At 44.5% G+C, this 22,431-nt stretch overlaps 1 long non-coding RNA gene across 2 annotated transcripts; it reads left to right on the top strand.

The window, feature by feature from the left end:
- The first annotated feature begins 1,046 nt into the window (after window positions 1-1,046).
- On the top strand, window positions 1,047-20,889 carry LOC106834307 (uncharacterized). Of its 2 annotated transcripts, XR_001398814.3 has the most exons (4): window positions 1,047-1,685; window positions 2,128-2,183; window positions 3,162-3,194; window positions 5,349-20,889. It is a non-coding gene; the product is annotated as an uncharacterized lncRNA (long non-coding RNA). The 2 variants fall into 2 exon arrangements; XR_011504733.1 differs by having other exon boundaries at window positions 3,162-20,889.
- Window positions 20,890-22,431: the final 1,542 nt, after the last annotated feature.

Raw genomic sequence — 22,431 nt, 5'->3', positions numbered from 1 at the left:
GATAGAAATGAGCTAGCTAGTGCCCTCCTGTCACCTATTTACATCATACTTATGTCTTATGGCATTAGCTCCTTCGTGGGATGGGACTTCTGTCTTAAATTCTTTTAGGCAGTTTCTTTCACAGTCTTTTGTTCTTAACAATAATCAAGCCAAAGAGACACATTTTGGGGTGGGAAATTCTGATCCCCCACACAAACAGTAAACAAAACCCCTAGGAATTCCAACGCTTAAGTTAATTTAGGTCTCTTTAAGCAAGAAGAACAAACAAACAAAATGTAAGCATCATTAATTCCTCTCTCATCGGCTTTCCTCTCCTCCCAATTTTCTTGCATCCAGTGCTGTTTTAAAGCCTTTCATTTGCCACTTCCCCACCCCCACCACCAAGTGCACATAAAGGATCTCTCACTTCAGCCCACAGGACATTTTTTCCCTCCCCACCTGTTTCACCAGCTCCACTACTATGTCTTCTCTCTATATTTTTCCTTTCCTCCTCCCTCCTCTCAAGCCTTGTCTTTTTCTAACTATTCTCTGAATTAACATCTTCCAGGAACTTGTCTCTGGATTTTGGCACCCAAGGAACTTGGGTGGGACAGAACAGACTACCATTAACTAATATCACAAAAGACTGATGGATAAACCAGATTGCCAAAGGGTTATTTGACAACAGAGAGAGTCCTTTTTGGGAACTGTATGCTCCCTCTGCAGTCAGTTGAGGGCCCCTGACCCTGGGTCCATATTGTAGCTTGTGTGGGGTGTGCATTGGACACCAGGGGATAGCATTTATATAGACTACCAGGAACATAGCAGTTCCCAGTATCAGGGTCCCTGAGAAGATGAATTAGTAAATTTGGTGGGCTTGAAATTAGAATCAAGAAGGTCTTGAAAGAGGTTCCATCAAAGCCATGGAAAAGCCTAGTGGGCACGCCCTGCCCGGCAGCCGAGTATAACTAGTCAAGCCAGGTTTGCTGACTCTCTTGGCCAGAGCTGGATAAACATCAGCAAACACTTGTTCTTTGACTTTCTCTTTTTCCAGGCTCCAGGACGAATCTTGCTGTTCTGATTATAAGGTTCCCCGCCAGCCTGGACGCGAGACATTTGGTCAGGTTTCAGCTCAGTGACATGTCGATTTTCCCTCCTAAGAATACAGCCTGATCCCCATGACTCGATTTCAGAGTTTCCCCGTGTCCTTGGCCACAGTTACAGGTTGAATTGTGTCACCCTGAAATTCATATGTTGAAATCCTTAGCCCCAGCACTTCAGAATGTGACCGTATTTGGAAACAGGCTCGTTGCAGATGTAATTAGTTAAGTTAAGATGAGGTCGTACTGGAGTAGGGTGGGCCCCTAATCCAACAGGACTGTGTCTTTATAAAAAGGGGAACTCTGGACACAGACACAGAGGGAGAACACCACGTGAAGATGGGAGTGATGCTGCCAGAAGCCAAGGAAGTACCAGAAGCTGGGAGAGAGGCCTGGAACACAGCCTTCCCTGGAGCCATCAGAGGGAGCGTGGCCTGGCTGACACCTTGATCTTGGACTTTCCAGCCTCCAGAACCGGGAGAGAATAAATGTCTGCTGTCTAAACTACCCACTTTGTGGTACTCGGTGGGGGCAGCCGGAGGAAACTAATTCAGCCACCAACCACCTCGGCTGCCTTGAAGGTGACTCCTCTTGCTGCCATTATAGGTAAACTCTTCCTAATTTCTCTCTTGAGAAGAAACTTAAGGTTTTGGGGGAAAACCTGCTATCACCTATGAGTTGTAATCGCTTTATTAATATTATGAACAAAATCTTTTTAAATAAAACATTTAAACTTTTGGTTTTATTTCTTATAAGGTAGACTCATAAATTCCTTTAAGGATACTTGCTTTCTTACGTACTCATCTTGTTTTGAGAATTGATATAAGAAACTGTCAGTAAAAGGAGCTCCTCTGTGTTGGGAGTGACATTTGAAAATATTGTTCATTAAGTCACTCAAGGATCCTGAGCCAAAGCCCCCATGACCTGTCACAAAATCTTCTCAAAGCTCAGAGCCAAGAATCAGTTGGCTTTGGGGTTATTTTTTCCCACAATGCACTGGTCTATGATGAAAGAGCCATGGTGTCTCTCCTCCCCTTTTTTTTTTCAGATTGCTAGGAAGTCTGGGGTTTTGTGACCATAACTTCCCTCAGCCAAGACTTCCTGGTAAGTTTTTTCTCTTTTCTCTTTCCTACACGTCATTCTTCTCTTCTGCTTCGTGATAGTTGGTTTTATTGTTCCTTCAGTATGACAATAAGCCACTTCAAATGCCTTTTGGAAGCAAGCAAGATATGAATCAACAAATTGAAATTAAGATAAAAGACCCAAAGCAATGACGTTTTTGGAGATGAGAGGGAGGGATAATTATACCAGAAGCCTAGTCTTAAAAAAAAACAAAAAACAAACAAAACCAAAGCAAGTATAGTCGTCGGCCGTCTGACGTGAGTTGCAGGCGTGTGGCGGAAGATGGAGACAGATCAGAGAATGGTAGGAAAGGGTCACGTTAACCGATTACGAGCGTGAGCCGACACGGGAGCATGTTGCCCTGCATCTTCTCGACGATTGTTTCATGTCCCTGCTAAGTGTGGAGCCAGGCAGTTCTATAGGAACCCGATTGAGTCGTCTAACTCCTTTCTACATCTGGAGTAAACAGCAAGGCTGCTCCAGAAGCTTTACGAATAGCCGGGTTCTGTTCCCAGCACCCTGAGTCCATCTGGGACTACTCATGGGTTCCTGTGTGGAGTAGGGTCACCAGGGTGCCGGCGTGTCCCACCTGTTTCTGTGGGGTTCCACACTGGGGATGGAGAGGAGGGCGGACGTGGGGGCAAGAGGCCCCCCCCCACCCCCCCCCCGCCCAGCAAAGCACGGCTCCTGGGGTGAAGGGTACTAAGTAATGACCCTTCTTGTTTTCTGAACTCTCCCTCCCCTGGGTAGGGCTCCTTTTTGTCAAATAAAGGATTTGAGATACAAGAGGAACCAAGATAATCCTGGTGTTGAAGGCTGTTAGGGGAAATCAGCAGCAGAGCGCACGTTTGTTGAGTGCTGACTATCCGCAGGGCCTGTGGCAAGCACTTTATGTGCACGAACCTACCTAACCTCTCTTCAAATTTACGGGCAGCTATTGTTATTATCCTCATTTTGCAGATGAGAAAACTGAGGCACAGAGACCACACAGAGGTAAGTGGAAGAGCTGGGATTTGAACCCAGGTATTGTGGCTCCCGATCCAGGTGCCCAAGTTGGGGTGCAGCAGCGAGGCCCATTAGCACGAGTCACGTGTGCACAGAGCCCGGAGAGAGCACTCAATGATTCTTTGCTTTTGCTGTCAGTTCCTCTTTCAGGTCACATAGAGGCCCCTCAGATGGGTATCCTGGAGCCCCCTGTTCTCTGGAGTCTCTTTCCTTCTCTTCTCCTCTTTCCTTATCTTGAAACCTGCCCTTCGGGATGCAGGCTCCACTGCATGATCCCTGCGTCCCATCCCGCTGCAGCATTGTTAGATGTCCTGGTTTCTTCCTGGTGGAGCTTGTACACAACAAACATGTCTTCTTTTGTTAACATTGACCTCTTATCAGAGCAGAACTCCCAGGCTTTACTGGGTTAGCAGTGTGGAGCTTTACTCCATTTTGCTAAGGAATCTGTCCCCTGAGTTGAGAAGTAAATGAGGTGGGAAGGAGAAGGAATCTTCTACTCTTTCATGCTAACAACGACAGCTCGTATTTATTGAGCATCGACCACAAAGCAGGCCCTGCGCCAAGTGCCTCATCTTACAACCTTGTGATGGGGGATTCTTGTCCTCATTTTCCAGGGAAAGAAGTTGAGATGGAAAAGGGTAAGTCACTTGCCCAAGGCCTCACGGCTATTGAGTGGCAGAGCCGAGGCTTGAACCCGGGTCTTTCTGGGCTCACATAAAGAAAAGCAGCCAAGTCATTTTTTAAGAGCAAGGAGGCGGTGAGGGAGGCTTCCCCACAGCTGTCATCCCTGCGTCATCACCTGTGTCTTAGAAGCTTTCCACACAGGTCCCAGCCACTCTCTCCTGCAGGCTCAGCCCTGCCCCAGCTACCATCCAGGGCTGGATGAGGCGGCCAGCGTTCTCCTGCCTCAGCCTCTCATCCAGGGAAATGTGTGCGGTTGCCCTTGGGTCTGCCCTTGGTGACTGTCGAGTGTCTGTGGCTACACCCTGACCAGCGGGCAGGTCTCATGCCAGGAAGATGTTCTGCCACCCTCTTCAGGAGCCCTGAGCTGTGGGGAGGAGGCACCACGCCCAGTCCCCAAGGTCACACCAGGCCAGGCCAAACACGAGGCCAGGCCCAGCACGACTGTTTTCAGGGATCCTGGCTGAGACCCTCCCAAGCCCCCCACTCATCACTGGAGAGTCTTTTGGAGCTGCCCCCACCTTTGGAGTTCAAGAGTGATGGAGGGACTAAGGAGGAACCCCCATTCAGGGATCTGGGGGTGTGGACTAGATGTAGGAGGAGTCCAGAGGTTCCCTTTGGACACTGACCAGGGCCCCTGCTGACGCGTGGCTCTATCTGGCTTGCTCAGTGGCTCTCAGCACCTACACGTGGGCACGCTTAGGCTTCTCCCACACAGACAGTGGGCAGGAGCCCCGAGCGGGGAAGACAATGTGATCAGGACAATCCTGTGATGCAGCGAAGCTGTCAGATTCCCACCCAAGCCCCCTTAGCACACGCGCTCCAGTCCCTGCCAACAGGACTGCCAGCATTGCAACTCCCTGCCTGGGACAGAAGGGCAGGGCAGTTAGTGCCCCACCTCCAGCAGCCCTCAGCCAATGACGGATGGAGCTGGAGTTTAGTAGCCCAGCTTCCTCAACCTCCTAGTAGGATAATTCTATGATGTGTGCTACACACTTGCTGCTCAAAGCATGGTCCAAGGGCCAGCAGCATCAACATCACTGGCAGCTTGTTAGAAATGCAGAATCTTTGAGGCTGGCCTGCTGGCGTAGTAGTTAAGTTAGCACACCCCACTTTGGCAGCCTGGGGTTTGTGGGTTCAAATCTGTGTGTGGCCCTACATGCCACTCATCAAGCCATGCTCTGGTGGCATCCCACATACAAAATGAAGGAAGATTGCCACAGGTGTTAGCTCAGGGACAGTCTTCCTCACCAAAAAAAAAAACAAAGAAAAGAAAAGAAATGCAGAATCTTGGGCCCCACCTGAACTTCTGCATCAGATTCTGCATTTTAACAGGATCCCAGATTTGTGGATGTGTTAAAGTTTGAGAAGCACCATCCAATGATGTTTCCCTAAGGTCCCCAGAGGGATGAAATTCAGGTTGCCCATCGAAGTAACCTGCTCCATACCATTCTTTTACAGGCTTCCTACACGTTCATTCTCATTCACGCTACCCCTCACTGCTTCCTGGAATCCTCTCCCAAGAAAACTCCATCATGAGTCCTGAGACCCATGGCATCTTTGGGATAAAATAATGGATCTGCTGCAAAAGCCCAGTCTACCTTTCTAAGCTGTGCAATGCTGGGCAAGGGAAATGGGAAGAGACTAATACTTAGTTCTCAGAATTCCTTTGAGAATTAAATGAGGTAGTTCTTATACAGTTTGCACAGTGGCTAGCAAAGAGTAGCCCTTCCATAGATGTTGGCTATTATTACTCTCCTGCTGCTTCTTCTGAAGCCTTCTCCGTCCCCTGTGCCCTGTGGGTATCCAACATCCAGATCATGCAGGAATGGTGACGTGGAGCTTCAGAAAGGTGTCTGTACTTGCGATGGGAGAAAAGGGCTTGAATCTAGCTGGGCCACCTATCAAGGAAACTGAAACTTGGTTTCCTTATCTGTGAAATGAGAATGTAAATATCAACCTCACGGGGCTATTGTGAAGAAGAAATTAAACAATGTGTAGACAGCACTTGGCAATGAATCTGGTGTGTGGTCGGCACTCAGCAAACGTTTGTTGAAGGAAAAGCAGGAGTGACAGGGTCCTGAATGACCTGCTGGGGTTGTGGCATCTCTCCCACTGCCCCCTGCATGGGACTCCCCAGGGCCACCTTGGCCTAGGCAAGCAGGAGGAGTCAGTAGATGGAAAGGCCTGGCCACTTGCCACTCTTGATGAGGCTCAACTCCTTGTTCCGTGCCCAGCCAGGAAACAGTATTATTCCATGAGCCCAAACCCCTCATTGGACGAGGCCAGCAATAACCACTGGGATGCCATTGTTGTTTGTGAGATGTCTGGGCAGGACTAATAGGTGGGGTTGACCAGAATGAGGGATTGTATTATGAGGGAAGGTGTGTTCTCAAGGGATCCCTCCTACTCCAAAGGATGGAGGAAGATGCTCCATTGAATGAGAGTGGAGACACAGACCTGCCGCCCCAGAAGTAGCTTTCAGTCTTCCATCAGTGGGCAGGCCTCAGACTTGCCAAGAGAAGCCACTTTCTTGGAAGGGGCTGCAAAATTGAAACAAGACCAGTCTGCTAGTTTAGGCTGCTTTAATTTTACAAACGGTTTGTTATTTGCTAGCTTATTTGATCCTCACAACCACCCCGTAAAACAGGCTGGGAAATAGTATCTCCTATTGACAATTGAGGGAAACTGAGGTCCAGAGAGGTAATTAACCAGCTTCAGTCAGTTGCTAGCGGCTGACGCAGGAGTCGTCCCATATCATGGGTCCCGGTCCTGTGAATTCTCCATCCCAGAAGATGGACAATTTAAATGGCAGGAGAAGGAGAGCCTCTGCTTTAATTTTTAAAGATATTTTAAAAGTAAAGGAAAAAAGTCTTTATGAGGCTAGCCTGGTGGTGCAGTGGTTAAGTTCATGGGCTCCACTTTGGCGGCCCAGGGTTCACAGGTTTGGATCCCAGGCGCAGACCTAGCACCGCTCATCAAGCCACGCTGTGGTGACATCCCACATAAAGTGCAGGAAGGTTGTCACAGATGTTAGCTCAGTGACAGTCTTCCTCAAGCAAAAAGAAGAAGATTGACAACAGATGTTAGCTCAGGGCCAATCTTCCTCACACTCACACAAAAAAAGTAAAGGAAAAAGTCTTTTATATTCACTTACATTGATACCATTTTCAGTGCTCTTCACTCCTTTGTGTAAATCCTTTGTGTAAATATATATTTCCATCTAGTACCATTTTTCTTCTGCACAAAGGACTCCCTTTGACATTTCTTGTAGTGCAGGTCTGCTGGGGACAAATTCTTTCAGCTTTAGTATGTCAGCTTTTGTTTATTGAAAGATGTTTCCATTGGGTGTAGAATTCTAGGTTGTTAGTTCTTTTTCTTTCAGTTTTTTTTTTTGAGGAGGATTAGCCCTGAGCTAACTGCCACCAATCCTCCTTTTTTGCTGAAGAAGTCTGGTCCTGAGCTAACATCCATGCCCATCTTCTTCTACTTTATATGTGGGATGCCTATGACAGCATGGCGTGCCAAGCGGTGCCATGTCCGCACCTGGGATCTGAACCGGTGAACCCCGGGCTGCCGAAGCAGAACATGCGAACTTAACTGCTGTGCCACTGGGCCGGCCCCTTCTTTCAATATTTTAAAGAAGTGTCTCCACTGTCCCCTGACTTACGTTAGTTCTGGTGAGAAATCTGCTGTCATCCTTATCTTTGCTCCTCTGTATGGAATGCATACTTTTTTTGCTTTTAACATGTTCTCTTTATCACTGCTTTTAAACAATTCCATTCTTGTTTAGTTTGGTGTTATTTTCTTCATGTTTCTTGTGCTTGGGATTCACTGAGCTTCTTGGATCCATGAGTTTATAGTTTTCTTCAAATTTGGAAAAGTTTCAGCCATCATTTCTTCCGATATTTTTTCTGTTCCTCCCCACCCTCCCACAGGCACTCCAGCTACATATATATTAGACTGCCTGGGGTGCCTCCACAGCTCACTGATGCTCTTCTCACTTTATTTTCCCAGTCATTTTTCTCTCTGTTTCATTTTGAATAGTTTCTGTTGCCAAGTCTTCAAGTTGAGTAACATTTTACTCTGTGGTCTTTAATCTGCTGTTACTCTCATCTAGTATATTTTTTATTGCAGACATTGTATTTTTCATCTTTAGTAGTTCTATTTGGGTCTTTTAAAATATCTTCTGTGTCTCTCTTTAGCGTGCTCGTGCTTTTCTTTACCTTCTCGAAAATATGAATACAGTTAAAAAGACTGTTTTGATGTCCTTGTTCACTAATTATATCATCTGTATCATGTCTGGATGTGTTTCTATTGGTTGATTTTTTTGTCTCATTTTGGGTTATATTTTTCTGCTTCTTTGCATGCCTGGTCAGCTTTTTTTTACTGGATGTCAGATGCTATGTTTTTGGATGCTGGATGTTTTTGTATCCCTTTAAATATTCTTGAACTTTGTTCGGGGATATAGTTACATTTCTTTAATCCTTCTGGGGCTGGTTTTTAAGCTTTGTTCGGTGAGGCCAGAGGACACTTTAATCTAGGGTTAATTTCTTTCCATGACTGAAACAACACCCTCTGAGGACTCTTTCTGTGCCCTGTGTGGTATGACATTTTTTTTCCATTCTGGTTGGTGGGAACATGAACTACTCCCAGTCCTGAGCGAGCCCCATGGATTGTTCAGGATGCTCCTTTTGTTGATTCTTTTTCCAGCCTCAGGGTGTTTCCTCACAGGCATGCAGCCATCAGTGGTCCCTCCAGGAGAATCCTCTGCATCTTCAGCACTTTCTCTCTTTCTAGCTCTCTCCTCTCCCTGCAGCTCTTCCCTCTCAGCTCTTCTGCCTTGTGAATTCTACCTACCCAACCCCTCTCGAACTCTCAACTTTGTCTTCTCAACTCAGAGAGACCAACAGGCTCCGTGCAGATTTCCCTCCCTGTACCGTGGGCTGGAAATTCCTTTTCCTTCTTTGTTTCTCTTCTCTCAGGGATCATTTTCTGGACTACCTATTATCTAATATCTGAAAAGTGTTATTTCATATGTTTTGTTCAGTTTTTTAGTTGTTTAAGGCAGGAAGGTAGATCTAATCCCTGTTAGTCTATCATGCCTGAAAGCGTAAGTCCCCAGCAGTTTTTTAATTAAAGTTTTTTTATTGTGGTAACATAAACACAACAAAAAATTTGCCATTTTAGCCATTTTTAAGTGTACAGCTCAGTGGCATTAGGTAGGTTTAAGTCAGGAAAAAAACTTTATTTTTCTTCTACTAGTTATTAAGCACTTACTAAGTGCCAGGTGTTAAAGTAGATGTTATGATTACACCCATTTTACAGACGAGGAATGTGAAGTTTAGAATGTAACTTGCCCAAAGTCTGTGCCAGTGCTCAACATTTACTCCCAAGGGCCAGGCAATGAGCTTCGCTGATAAAACGTCTCAAAATTACATGGCCTTCACCTATGTGTAAGGACTCCCTCTAGAAGACTCTTCCTTGGCCTGGAGCAGACTTCCCAGAAATCAACCCCCAATCTATGGCTGCAGAGGCACACTGGGCTTGGGGCCAGACCGATGTCTGAGGGGCAGAATCCCTGTCACCTGTGAACCAAGACAAAGCCAGACCTGGCACACAGATCCAGGGAGGAGTCCATCCTCGAGGCGCTGTGCAGGGCAAGGATGCACTGGGAATCTGTGTGTGTGTGTTGCTGGTGGGACCCCGAGACCACCGTACACAGTCAGCCACTTGGAGTTAAATGTCAGCTTCATTTGCATCACTGGTTTATATTAAATTACAATTACAAATCTTCTGAAATTTCTATTTAACTTCTTACCAGCTCCGAATGGGCACGCTAGCAGCCATTGACTCAGCACATCAGGGATTCTTGGCTTCAAGGAGTCGATTCCTTTATGTACATGAATGGAAACAAGACTCTTGTCTCAGAAATACTCTGGCAGCCTCTTTGCAAAGGCTGTGGGTCATTTACTCCCAGCCTTTCACAAGAAAACCCTAGAAACACATTCCTTTGTACGCTTTCCGTTTGTGTCAAATGCACTTTAAGAATCTCAAGTGGGTTTTTATTAGTTATTTCTCACTAGCGACCTGTGAAACCTGGAGCAGTTTATAGATGCTCCTTTTACAGACAGAAGTATCAAAGCCAAGGGACATTCGCTCTCTCACAGCCTCTCCCATCACATCAGGGCAGTGCAGAGCCCACACACCACCCCCTCCTGTTCTCCGGTGGGTCTTTGCTTGCTCCTGAGATGGGGGCCCCTCACGCTGTGTCAGGAGCCCTCTCAGCCCTGGAGGGCTGGACCATGTTATTCATCTTTGTTTCCCTCCCGTGTCTGGGACAGGGAACCCAACATGCTCCTGAATGAAAATTTCCAGCCTTCATCACCATCACTTTATCTTCAGACAGTCCCAGTTTTGTGGCATCCAGACCATCATTAGTGCTTACCTACAAGGATGTGCAGGGGAAAGAGCAGTGCAAATTTTACTCTCTTTACCCAGCTCAGATTTGGCATAAAACTCAGCCTCACAGAGACCCCAGACTGGGAAACAACTACCCAGTGGTCAGTTTTTCCAGAGATCCTATAGAGGAAGAACTATTCATCTGGTAAAATAATGTTTTTTTTCCAAAAGCCAGGAGTGGGCAGTTCTGGGAAATCAACTTTTCTGGTGAACAGAGGTTCACGGTTGTCCCGGCACTTTGGTTCAGGTGGGCTTGGCAGGGACGGAGCTGATGTCATCTGGGGGGATGACGGAGAATCTGAAGGGCACGGGAACCGTCGTGCTGAGCAGCAGCTCTTTCCTAAAGGTCAGGGTGGAGGGGCAGCAGATACGGGAGCCTCACTATAGTTAAGGAAGGGAACCAACCTGGAGGCAATGGTGTTCCCAGCATCCAAGACACTCAGAGCCAGGGCCAGCTTCAGGGGTGTGTGACCTGTGCCGTCACACAGGGACTCATGTTCAGAAGGGCTCCAAGCTTGGTTTAATGCTTTACTGTCACCATCTTGAAATTCTTAATCATTTTTGAACAAAGGACCTGTGCTAGGCTCTTGAAATTACACAGCCAGTCCTGCCTGGATGGGGCACTCCTAAACTGCCCCCTTCCTTTATAGGACAAAATTATTTTTGGCAATAATCACGAAATGAAGTGAATAACAACACTGAGAAGAGAAATGCAAACATTGAGATTTTCTTTTATTGAACTTTGTGTGTATTATATATAAGTAAAAATTTTTTTAAAAAACACAGAAAACAAAATAAATATTACAGCACAAAAAAGAGAAAAATCTCAACTGTTTGTTCAACAGTTTTTATCTTTACCCAACAGTTTGAACTAATAATATTTTATAAAAATAATTATCTAGTAACTAATAATTTTCCAGTAAGATTTTATTTTCTTGACTTGTTCTTTCGTTTCTAAACAATCAACAATTTTAAAAAAAGAGCACCTCTCAATCTTAAAGATAGTGTTTAAACTCAGTAAAATAGTTTAGGCATGAACTAAAATTTGTTCTGTCAAAATGAAAATACTACACCTCGCAGTTTGTACTTTGTTTCCTTTGAAATTTAGACACAAATAAAAATTCCAAGTGTTCACATGGAATGAACTCATTCAAGTTCTGTGCTGTCATAATTTATTTCCAATTTCCGTTCAGACAGAACCATCTGGCTGCCACGGTGGTTGGGGGTAAGAACTGGGCTCCAAGTAAACTTGGAGGACTTCAAGCCATCATGAATTTCATCTTGAAAGGAACCTGAGTAGCTGCCCCACGTGTGTCCCAAACTGGGGGCGACTGGATAACTGGGAGTCCTCCAAATTAACTCCCATATGGAATATAATTTGTATTAAAGAAGTAATAAAAATGCACTAATTTTAAAGTTACATATATATTATGGAAACTCAACAATAACCACAACAATTGTTTAGAAATTAGACCCAAAAAAGCTAAGGAGTATTTATCACTGTTAATATTTAATATTGCTGACACATAGTGCTAATAAAAAGCAGACCAACTTTGGTACGTTTTATTATTGTTTTTAAAGTCTCTGCAGACAGAGCATCCCTCATTGCCTGCCTCTGGGCAGGCGTACACTGCTGCCAGGAGATGCCCTTTTTATTTTGCCATCAAAAGTCACAAACTTATTTTTTTTAATGGTAATAATAGCCAGTATTTCTCAGGGTTCAGGGCTACCGGTGGAAATACAGTCTTGGGGCAGGATAAGGTGGCAAAATGTCAAAGTGCACATCTTTTGGCCTAGAAATTTTGCTTCAAGGATTTTCATCTAAATGGATGGCCGTGGGTGTATTTAAAGATCTGGCAGCAGAGACAGTCATCATGGTATTGTTTGTAATAATGACACTGGAAATAAACTGGTCAAATAAATAACGGTACATCCATGCATTCAAATATGTGGCAGCCATTTTTAAAAATGTGTCAAAGAATTTAATGTTACAGGAGACTTTTCATAACATATTCTTGAGTGAAACAATCAGGTTATAAAACACAATGTATTGTATTTCTCTCCTTTTTTAAAAAAAAAGAATATGCATATTATTAGTATATGCCACCACTTCCCAGCTGAAGCATAAAATAAATTTACATTTTCTTTTATATCCAAATTATAATGATTCCAGACTCCCCACCCCAAAGATCACAGGAAATTCATTCTTCTTCCAGTTCACATCCAAGGTCATTCTGGGAAGTGCTGGGGGATGCTTGGCAGTTGAAAGTCCTATCTCCTTGCTGTCTCATCTCTAGCAGCCTTGCTCAGCTGTTTTGGGGAGTCACTCTCTTTTCCAGGCAGCTGCTCCAAGCAGCTCCCCTTCCTGAGCTGCCCCAAACTGTGTAAATCCAAGCTCAGGTATTCAGCACATCTTTGCTGAACGCTTGGGGCAATAACCCAGAGTCAAGTGCAGTGTGTGCCTTGGCAGCTAAGGGCTCTACATTCCTTTGGGACTCACAGGCCCAAAGCCACCCTCAGGGTCTGTGCTCAGAGCCTGAGAGGGCCCCACAGGCACCAGCCCAGCCCTCCTCCAGCCCTAATGAGGTAAGGCGGCCCCTCCCTGGTCCTAGAGCTGATCCTTACGCCCACCCACGATGATGGAAAGAGAGAGGATCTCTTTCCTTCAAGGGTTACAGCCTTCCACACACCCACCCACTCACAGACACACACCCCACATGCCTATGGGCACACAGGGTTTGATCTGTCCTCTCTGACCTAGAAAAAGCAAAACCAGCAGTTGTCAGCACAATTCCCAAAGCCAGTTATATAAATGTAAATAACGCAATGTAAAGAACACCGACAGTCCAACCTACATTTTCATTTAGATAAAAATCGCTTCTCCAACTCATTAAGGGCACAGTCAGGCTAAAGAATCGCCCCGTTTCCATTAGTAGCCATGTCACACTATACAGCTGCGGTCGCATTTATGGTGACCTTGCCACTTTCTTTCAGTATCCTTGGTAAGTCCTTTACGTTTACGTAACTAAAGAGCCCCAACTGGCACTTTTCTAAAAACAGAAGTCTGCTCCAAAGGAGAAATGACGTCTCCACGTCTCCGCCTCCAGAAACTAAGCTGTCAACACAGTTCAAATATTATTACTCCAGTTACAAACTTCCATGAGGAAGGGAACATCCCCAGCAGCCCTCGGACTCCCAGATGTGAGTGCACGCGTGTGTATGCATGTGTTTTGTGTATGCATTAAAGACTGGTGGCACGCGTGCAAAATCACAAATGGTGGCTACATCGAAGTGAAGAGATTGTGGGCTATGTTAATTTCCTTGTATTTGCTTTGTGGGTTTCTTTTTGCTTGGATTTTAAGATGAGTCAGAAAGTGGAGCAAGCACAAAGCACACACACAAAGCTGAGCTTGAGGTGCTTTTTGTTGGATATAGGCCCCTAATATTCTACTTTTCCCTTCCCTTGATCTTTCTCCTAAAAAACAAAGCCCTGATGTCTGATTAATTAAGGCTTTCAGTTAATCAGCTTTTGTTAGGTATCTTACAAGTTTTATAGACAGTTGTCCTTAAGCTGGCCTGATACAAAATGGCAGATGGGGCCCATCTGATCACAGAGACCAGCCTGCAAAGTGAAGGTGTTCATTTAAATCAGTGTGATTTGGAATCTGAAGAGTTTGTTTTTAAAAGCATTCATTTTAGCAATGGTGAATTGGAATTTGTGCTATTTATTTAAAACTACACAATGCGTTTTGAAACCACAGGCCTACCTTGATTATCTTGTCCATAGCTCACTTTTTGGACTCCAATCTGATTTTCAAAAAATATTAATTTTAATTTTAAAATTTCAAACAATTGTTTTTCTCTGTGCTTGAGCAGTTTCCCATCTGTCAGGTGGCAAATGGGCTGGTGCTTTTTTAAACACGTTTTTATTTCAAATTACCAAAGTAATACATATTCATTGATGAAAATGTGATAAATACAGAGGAGCCCAAAGAGAAACAATCCTCCATAATCTTACCATGCTGTTCATGAAAAAGCTGCTCATTCGAGACATTTACTTCCAGCCTCATAGACACACACAAACAGGCACATACACAGACACAGGCATACTCGTCTTATTGTGCTTCTTTTTATTGCCCTTCAAAGCTAATGCGTTTTTTACAAAGTGAAGGTTTGTGGCAACCCTGAATTGAGCAAGTCTATTGGCGCCATTTTTCCAACGGCATTTGTTCACTTTGTGTCTCTGTGTCACGTTTTGGCGACTCTCACAATATTTCAAACTTTTTCATCATTATTATATTCATCATGGTGATCTGTGGTCAGTGATCTTTGATATTACTATTGTAATTGTTTGGGGCGCCATGAATTGCACCCACGTAAGACGGCGAACTTAATCAATAAATGCTGTGTGTGGTTTGGGTGCTCCACTGACCAGCTGTTCTCCTGTCTCTCTCCCTCTCCTCAGCCCTCCCTATTCCCTGAGAAAGAACAATATTGAGATCAGGCCAGTTAATAACCCTACAATGGCCTCTGAGTGTTCAAGTGAAAGGAAGAGTCGCAAGTCCAGGTCTCTCACTTTAAATCAAAAGCTAGAAATGATTAAGCTCAGTAAGGAAGGCACGTTGAAAGCTGAGATGGGCTGCAAGCTGGGCCTCTTTCTCCAAATAGTTAGCGAAGTTGTGAATGCAAGGGAAAAGTTCTTGAAGGAACTTAGAAGTGCTGCTCCGGTGAACACAAGAATGGTAAGAAAGCAAAACAGGTTTATTACTAATATGCAGAACGTTTCAGTGGTCTGGGTAGAAGATCAAACCAGCCACTACATTCCCTTAAGCCTAAGACTAATCCAGAGCAAGGTCCTAACTCTCTTCAATTCCATGAAGACTGAGAGAGGGGAGGAAGCTGCAGAAGAAAAGTGTGAAGTTAGCAGAGGTTGGTTCCTGATGTTTAAGGAAAGAAGCCGTCTCCATAACATAAAAGGGCAAGGGGAAGCATCTTGTGATGTAGAAGCTGAAGCAAGTTACCCCGAAGATCTAGGTAAGATAATTCATGAAGGTGGCTAACTAAACAATAGATTTTCTTTTCTTTTTTTTTTGTTTTTTTGAGGAAGATTAGCCCTGAGCTAACTACTGCCAATCCTCCTCTTTTTGCTGAGGAAGACTGGCCCTGAGCTAGCATCCGTGCCCATCTTCCTCTACTTTATATGTGGGACACCTACCACAGCATGGCTTTTGCCAAGCAGTGCCATGTCCACACCTGGGATCCGAACCAGCGAGATGAGGGGCATGCAAACTTAACCGCTGCGCCACTGGGCCAGCCTCCAGATTTTCAGTGTAGACAAAAGAGTCTTATATTAGGAGAAGATGCCATCTAGGACTTTTATAGCTAGAAAAGAGAAGTCAATGCCTGGCTTCAAAGCTTCAAAGACACGCTGACTCTCTTGTTAGGGCCTAATGCAGCTGGTGACTTTAAGTGGAAGCCAATGCTCATTTACCATTCTGAAAATCCTAGGGCCCTTAAGAATTATGCTAAATCTACTCTGCCTGTGCTCTATAAATGGAAAAACAAAGCCTGGATAATAGCCCATCTGTTTACAACATGGTTTACTGAATATTTTAAGCCCACTATTGAGACCTAACTCACAAAAAAAGATTCCTTTCAAAATATGACTGCTCATCGACAATGCACCTGGTCACCCAAAAGCTCTGATGGAGACGTACAAGGAGAGCAATGTTGTTTTCATGCCCGCTAACACAACACCCATTCTGCAGCCCATGGATCAAGGAGTCACTTCGACTTTCAAGTTTTATTATTTAAGAAATACATTCCGGGGGCTGGCCCCGTGGCCGAGTGGTTAAGTTCGCGCGCTCCGCTGCAGGCGGCCCAGTGTTTCGTTGGTTCAAATCCTGGGCGCGGACATGGCACTGCTCATCAAACCACGCTGAGGCAGCGTCCCACATGCCACAACTAGAAGGACCCACAATGAAGAATATGCAACTGTGTACTGGGGGGCTTTGGGGAGAAAAAAGGAAAAAATAAAATCTTAAGAAATACATTCCGTAAGTCTTTAGCTGCCATAGATAGCGATTCCTCCGATAGATCTGGCCAAAGAAAACTGAAAACCTTCTGGGAAGGATTCACCAGTCAGATGCCATTCAGAACATATGTGATTCATGGGAAGAGGTCAAAATATCAACATTAACAGGAGTTTGGAAGAAGTTGATTCCAACCCTCATGGATGACTTTGAGGGGTTCAAGACTTCAGTGGAGGAAGTAACTGCAGGTGTGGAAATAGCAAGAGAACTAGAATTAGAAGTGGAGCCTGAAGACGTGACTGAATGGCTGCATCTCATGATAGAACTTTAACGCATGAGGAGTTGCTGCTTATGGATGAGCAAAGAAAGTGGTTTCCTGAAATGGAATCTACTGCTGGTGAAGAGGCTGCGAAGATTATTGAAATGACAACTAAGGATTTAGAATGTTACGTAAACTTAGTTGACAAAGCAGTGACAGGGTTTGGGAGGATTGACTCTAATTCTGAAAGAAGTTCTACTGTGGGGAAAATGCTGTCAAACAGCATCACGTGCTACAGAGAAATCATTCATGAAAGGAAGCGTCAATCGACGCAGCAAACTTCATTGTTGTCTTATTTTAAGAAATTTCCACAGCCACCCCAACCTTCAGCAACGACCACTCTGATGAGTCAACAGCCATCAACATCAAGACAAGACCCTCCACCAGCAAAAAGATTATGACTCGCTGAAGGCCCAGATGATGGTTAGCATTTTTTAGCAATAAGGTATTTTTGAAGTAAGGATGTACATTGTTTTTTTAGACATAATTTTATTGCACACTTAATAGACTATATTATACTGTAAACGTAACTTTTACTTGCACTGGGAAACCAAAAAATTGTGTGACTGGCTCTATTGCAATATTAACTTTATCATGGTGGTCTGGAACTGAACCTGCATTCAGTTGTATATTCCCTATTTCCTGTAAATAATTTTCTTAAAGAAGAATTGCTAAAGCGAAGAAAATGTGCATTTTTGAGGTTTTTGATACATATTGACAGATATCCCTCTGGACAAGTTGTACAAATGTACACTTCTTCAAGCCAAATGTGAGCACTGGTTTCCACACACACACACACATAACACCTGTATATTGGGTACACCAATACTTAAAAATGTCTTTGGGGCCAGCCCCAGTGGTCTAGTGGTTAAGTTTGGAGCACTTCACTTTGGCGACCTGGATCCAGTTCCCAGGAATGGACCCTCCACCACTCGTCTGTCTGTGGTCATGCTGTGGCACCAGCTCAAAGACAAAAAGAGGAAGATTGGCAGTGGATGTTAGCTCAGGGCAAATCTTCCTCAGTAAAAAAAAAAAAAAAAAAAAAAAAAAAAACTCTTTGGCTAATAGGCTAAAACATTGATATGTTAAGATGTGATTCTGATTCAACAGCCCTAAAATGGGGATTAGGACACTATCAAAGTACAAGGCAGTAGCCTGCATCTGTTTTGCTTCCAGATGCTTGAAGTTGGATCCCATCCTACATTTCACTGTCCTACTGCATGAGCAACAGGGATGCTGGGCAAACAGCAAAAAAGTTCAGATAGCAAAGATATATACATGTATATGTGCATACAGACACATATATGTGTATAAATATATCCCAATTTTGTTAAAATGTGTGTATGTTTATATACTCGCACTCATATACACATACTCCCCCAAGAGAGTTTATAATAAAAATTATAAACCAAAATGTTAACAGCAGTTATCTTTGAGAAGTAGATTACAGAAGGTTTTTATTTTCTTCCTTTTACTTACCAATGTTTTCAAATTTTCTACAGACCATCAACTACTTTTGAAAACACACATACCCAATAATGAATGTGATATTTTTTTCTAAGTGAATAAAATTCATCCTGGTGTTCTAGGCAATAGCGTAGCCCTGCCATTGTTTTTCCCTTCCGCCTGCCCCAACGTGGCCCTCAGGTTTGGAAACCAGCGTCGGGGAGCTGGGGATTCAGTCTGCAGAAGATCCAAGTCCTGGCACCAGCCTGCAACTAACCAACGGAAGCAAACCTCTGGGCCCCAGTTTCTTCATCTTTGGAATAAGAAATCAGGGATAGCTTTAGGTTTCAACTCAAGTGTCAGCTCTGCTGGAGTGGGACACTGTGTTGAGAAAATTTTGGAAGCTGAATCCGAATTTAAATCTGGAAAGTGGGAAAGATATCTGTGATTGACTAGTAATGTCTGCCATGGGAAGCAATGCAGCGATTGACTACTGATGTCTGTCATTCTGTCAGGGGAATAAGAGCAGAAATCCTCCTGTCTTATACAACATAGTTGCCACATCTGGAGCAGGCATCTTGAATATCCCTTCCCAGTTTTAATACTACTTTCTTGCGATTCTTCATTCATCTTGACTTTCCATATTACCTTTCCCTTTTTTAAATGCCTCACTTTTTAAAGAAAATCTGAAATTTAATTTAGTTCCATAAATATTTGCTATAGCAAATGTAAAGGTAAATAGGATTTGGTCCCTGCTCTGGAGAGATCCTTAGTCTTGGGGATACTGGAGAAAGGAGTCCTGGGCTGCATTTCACCTATGTTTTTCTTGGATTATAAAGGAAGCTCAGTGTAGTGATGGCTAAAGAGTTCATCCAAAGGAAAAGGCCAGGGATTCGGGGACTCAGGTGCATTGGAAAGAAAAGTCACCACGCAGAGGAGGGGGGACACCGATTGAATCTCTGACTGACTCCCAGCCCATCCTGCGTGCAGTCCAGTTCTGCCTCACCTGTCTCCAACTGCCTGCATCTGACCCATCAGAGTTGGCAGGCGAGAGCTGGCTGTGCATCAGGATGAGCACTGGCTGCCTTGAGCACTGGCTGCCTTGCTGGGTCGTTGCTAGTCTTAGACTGACGAGGAAGACAGAAGGTTTGGGATGGGGGACTGGGTGAGCTATTGGTGGTGGCAGGATCTGTTCAGTGTTCTGTAACTGGTATTGAATTAGACTTCCACATCCTAGGGAGTATGGGACCTTGACTCAGGGACACCTGCCCTCTCAGCAGGAGTGAGAAAAGAAGAATAGCAAACACAGAGCTTTCATTGGGAGGTTGGCTCTGAACCCGCTACCCTGGGTGCTTTCCTGCTTTGGCAGAGTCTTTGGTCCCGAATATACATCCCTCTCTGGGAGATGCACTTTTCACTCAGTAGAAAACAGAACTTCCTGACTTGTAAAGGCATCTGAATGGGGACTTTGATCCCCAGTGGGAAATTGGTCCAGATGTTCTTAAAGGTCCCTTCCAACCCTGAGGCTCTGTGCCCCCTCCCCTCAAAATGCCACCTCAGAAGCCAGTGTATCACTCACTCTGTTACATGAAAACGTTCTATTTATGTGAGTGTCACCAAGGCTGCCTGGCCTCCATTCCCGGCTTCCCCACTTACCATCTCTGTGACCTTGAGCAACCTACTAAATCTGTCTGCCTCAGTTTCCTCATCTATTAAATGGGGATAATACTACTCATTGCCTGGGGTTGTTGTGAGGATAAAATGAGCTAATGTGTGCTCAGTAATGATTTGTTGCATATTGAAGGAATGTCTGTTTCCCTCTGGACTGAGTGGATAGACCATGGTTCTTCTTTGTGTCTTGAGCAGCCAAACATAGATTGCACCAGGACTTTCAACTACAAACATCTCCTTCAGTCTTCCTCTTTCAAGAGAAAGACGTAAGTAATAGAATATGCAGGTGTGTGGGATGTGGGAATAAAAGGAAACTTCCAGTGGAACACCAAAGCCAATGGAACTCCAGCTAATCTCCTGATCTTCTCAGGCAACGGTTCTGTGTAGATTATCACAATTTGCTGGACCTGCAGGAGCCTTACCCAGCAACACAAACTCCAGGACAGGGCCTTGTGCCCACATTTTCCATAGCAGGGCTAGTAGGGGGCCAGTTTACAAATATGAATTTATTTATAGGTATGCATGTAATAAAGAGAAGAAAAGAAACGTAACAAAAACATAAAATTTAGAAATACAATAAATGTATTTATTTATTTTTATGATTTATGTATTATACTTTATATAATATAAATTTATTTATTGTACTCTATAAAAATAGAATATAATAAAAAACTAATAAAAATACCTGTGACATTGTAATCTTCCCACATAACAATTCGTATTCATAAACATCATTCTCACTGTAAGTGGAATCTTTGCAAGGGTTGTGGGTAGTAAAGAGGGGGTGCTGTCTGACAAATGGAGGGTGGTCCCCAAGCCCCTCCCTGTCACCTATGAATCAGAAATTGGTGGAACCATTTCTAACCCCTAGAGCAATGGTGTTCAACCTCAACTGCACGTGGGATCATTTGGGGAGTTTTAAAAAATACTAATGTCCAGGGGCTGGCCCCGTGGCCGAGTGGTTAAGTTCGCACGCTCCGCTGGAGGTGGCCCAGTGTTTCGTTGGTTCGAGTCCTGGGCGCGGACATGGCGCTGCACATCAAGCCACTCTGGGGCAGCGTCCCACATGCCACAACTGGAAGGACCCACAACGAAGAGTATGCAACTGTGTACTGGGGGGCTTGGGGGAGAAAAAGGAAAAAAAGTAAAAAATAAAGTCTTTAAAAAAAAAAATACTAATGTCCAGTTGATTTGAAAGTGCTGTCAAGGTTGAGAACCACTGGTCCAGGGCACCCTCAGCCTCAGGTTCTGGCAGGTGTTTGTCATCGCTGACAGTAAGTGAGGGAGGGACCCCTCCTCAGAAGGGGGCCCTCCATCTGTCTGTGTTGTATGGATTCTTAGGGTACTTCTGTGGAGAAGGCCTGGTCACAGGACCAAGATCTGTTAGGCATGCAGTTGCCACATCACCTGCTTACAGGGCCTTCTGTAGATGATGCAAAAGGGATAGAAGAAATGGAAACAGTTGTTATGTTAAATGGCTGAGAATACAGAGAGAGTTTAAAGTGCTGAAATGCTGATTCTAGTAAATCAACATTTAAAAATCCACTGTTGCCTTTTTTTGTAGAGAGTTCTTTTAGAGACTCTGAAAATGTAATTCTGTGCTGTTGTCTGGCTGGCTCTCCTCAGGAGGTTTCTTTTCTAAAGTTACTGCTGTGGAGAAGCCTGGGAGGGAAGCAGGAGTCAAGCCTATGGAGCTGGTGAGAGCACAGAGTGGGAGGGCAAGGTCTTTGGGCCATTGCTCCTCTGCTTTGGTCATTAAAGAGACCTGCTGGGGGAAGAAGGAGGGAAAGATGAACTCTGCAGACATCCAATTGGGGATGTGAAAAATGGGAGGCATGTGGGTTACAGGTTCTGATCACAGCATGGCAGAGGCCAGGAAGTGTGTTCTGGTCACAGTTCTCCAGGGACAAGACATAGCAAGACCTTGGAAAATCACATGACTTGCCTGGCTTTCATGTCCTCCTCTGAAAAATGGGAAGGGGTCTGAAATAGATGACACCTGTGGCTCCATCCAGCTCAGATATTCTGGGAGACAATAAGTTTGAAAAGAAGTGACTGGCTGACTGCGAGGGAGAAGAAAGAAGACCTCTATTGAAGGAATAATGTTCAGGAGGGTTTAGGGAAGGAACAGATAAGGTTGGGTGACACTTAGGGAAACAAGGGCTCTCAGGACAAAAGTGAGCCTCGGTACTTGGGCAGCTCCATCTCCAGTTTTCCCTATGACCCAGAGGCTGCCATTTAGATTATGAGGCAGAAAATGGCAGTGGTGCCAGCTTCCTCTTCCTAGCTTCACAGGGACTTGCCGTTACCATGGCGATGGCTAGGCAGTGTGATGTGTGGCTTTGTGCTGTGACTACCTCCTTCTTTGTTCTCATCCCAACTATAGGTACTACCTCTAGGGCTATAAGAAAGGGTCCAAGCAGGGAATTTCTGTGCTTGTTTGAGTCACCTCAGGAGCAAATCTCTTTCTCTTCTGCCATTACTTGTATCCTCCAGGGAATTCAGTTTCCTGATTAGAAGTTCTGAGGCACTTCGGTCCTATTTCTTGAGGGAGGCAGAGAATAAAACCTGAAATATAAAACCCACTAAATAAGAACAGAATAAAATTTGGTCT

Source organism: Equus asinus, chromosome 7 (assembly GCF_041296235.1).
Source record: "Equus asinus isolate D_3611 breed Donkey chromosome 7, EquAss-T2T_v2, whole genome shotgun sequence".
NCBI classification, from domain to species: domain Eukaryota; kingdom Metazoa; phylum Chordata; class Mammalia; order Perissodactyla; family Equidae; genus Equus; species Equus asinus.
The sequence above is the reverse complement of the archived record's forward strand: the minus strand, read 5'-3'. Positions and strand labels throughout refer to the sequence as shown.